This window comes from Pteropus vampyrus, unplaced genomic scaffold (assembly GCF_000151845.1).
Source record: "Pteropus vampyrus isolate Shadow unplaced genomic scaffold, Pvam_2.0 Scaffold543, whole genome shotgun sequence".
NCBI classification, from domain to species: Eukaryota; Metazoa; Chordata; class Mammalia; order Chiroptera; family Pteropodidae; genus Pteropus; species Pteropus vampyrus.
The window spans coordinates 889,099-891,470 of NW_011889324.1; positions in this window are offsets into that span (position 1 = coordinate 889,099).

Consider the following 2,372-nt stretch of genomic DNA (forward strand, 5'->3'; position numbering starts at 1 on the left):
AAAACAAAAAAAAAAAAACGGTGAATGCCTTGAGGAAAGGGTTGGTTACCAAAATTCCAGTGCCTAGCACAGTATACTTTCCACATAGAAGATGCTCAATACATACCTTTGGGTGAAAGGACTTTTTTTTAGTGTTAATTCATCTTTCTTTTCATAACACTTACTAAAGTGCTTAACATATAATGGATGCTCAATACATCTTGACCAGTGGTTCTCAACTGAGGACATTTGGCAATATCTGGAGACATTTTTGGTTGTCTCTATTGGCATCTAGTGAGTAAACACCAGAGATGCTGCTAAACATCCTACAATGCACGGTATAGCCCCCGACAACAAAGCATTAGGTGGTCCAAAATGTCAATAGTGTAAAAGTGGAGAAACCCTGATCTTGACTGAATAAGAGACTGAATCTACTTTTTACACCCTACACTCACTAGTGCACAACTAGTGCAGAAAATATAGTTGGTCAGGAAGGCTTCTCTTTTCATTTTTTTTTTCAAAAGTAAACTATTACCCAACAAGAAATGAAGAGGCAGTGTCCTGGCATCCATAATTAAGACTTTGGCAATAGAAAAGTACTTGATCAATAAGAGAACACATATAATACCGTTATGCTTGGAATGCTCTATAGAAGTGAAAATGAATGACTTTGAGCTACATCTATCAACAGAGATAAATCTCATAAGCATAATGTTGAGTGAAGAAAGCAAATTGCAGAAAATACAGAGTGACACTATTTCTGTAAAATACTACATATTATTTAGAGAGAAACGCATATTTAATAAATGTATAAAGACATACATGAAAATAATCTATATCAAATCTGGGATAGTGAAAACCTTGGGATGGGGGTGTATCAGAAGTCTCTGATAGTAGTGTTAATGCCTTATTTCTTAAGCTGGGTAATGGACATATTCTTGTATTATTCTCTATACATTTATGTATTTTTGAAATATTTAATACTTTTTAAAAAGAACAATTGCTCAATACTGAGGCATTCTGTCACCTGGGGCTGAAGAAAAACTTCATCTTATTATTTTGCACTATCCAGAACTCCCTCGGTGTGGTAAAATTGAACAACTCATTGAATCCAATCATTCATTATGAGACAGGAGTTTACATACCATACATAGGATAATAATTCATAAATTCCTATTTATATTGTTATAAATAGTGCCTGGGTTTTCTTGTACTGGGGCCTTTACAATATTTGGCATAAGAATTTGAGCACAGAATCCTTGTGGCAAACAAAAAGGATCAAACAGAAATGGACAGCAGTTTGCAAAGCATGGAATCTGTGTGAACAGGCCATTGACTAACTGTTTTGGTTCATTGTTTACATTTGTCTCTGTGTATTTGCAGCTGGTTTAGTGAGACTGTCTTAGAGTAAAGGAGTCAGATCCTCACACATCCTCTTGAATGAGATAGACTTTGGAGAGCGAGAAATTGCACACGCATAAAGAAGTAAAATTTTAAAATAGTATCTAGAAATTTTGCTGTGGAATGAGAAGATTGGACTAAATGTTTACTGAAGTCCTGAGAGTGTTTCCAGCTCCTGCCAAGCACCACCTGCAAAGAAGGAGCACAGAAGTGCTTAGTCTGAGTTCCCACAGCCCGGGTTAGAGAAATGAACACATTCAAAGCCCAGGGCGGAGCAGAGATGCCCCAAGGATAGAATTGGCAAAGCTAGACATAGCAAAGAATTTCCTTTTAGAAGAGGCTTCTTTGCACTTCAGGCTATGGGCAGGGTATTGAAGGATTCAAGAATGGAAGAAAACTCTGAGTAGAGCCTGTGAGCTGAATTTTACTGTTTTGTCTGCTAGAATTAAAATGATTTTTTCTTTCCCTATTAAAGATTTTCAAAACAGATGTTTTATATTATAAAAACTATAATACTCATTATAAGAAAGTTGAAAATACAGAAAAAATAGGAGAAAAATGAAAAATTCATTTAGTCATACCACCTAGAGACAGCCACCATTAATATTTTGTATATTTCTTTCTAGATTTTGTCCCTGTATATTCCCCCATTTCTATTAATTGTTGTGATCGTGTTATGGTAAATGTTATATCCTAGTTTCAATTACTATTAGATATAGTATTTTCTTTTCATTTTGAACTATGTATACATACAGTACTGTCCTGCTATCTGCAGTTTTGCTTTCCACGGTTTCAGTTACCTGTGGTCAACTGGGGTCTGAAAATATTAAGTGAAAAATTCTGAGTAGTGTGATGAAATCTCATGTCATCCTGCTCCATCCTACCTAGGATATGGATCATCCCTTTGACCAGTGTATCCATGTTGTATTCATTATTAATATTTGTCTAGGTTATCAGATCAATTGTAGCAGTATTGCAGTGCTTGTGTTCAA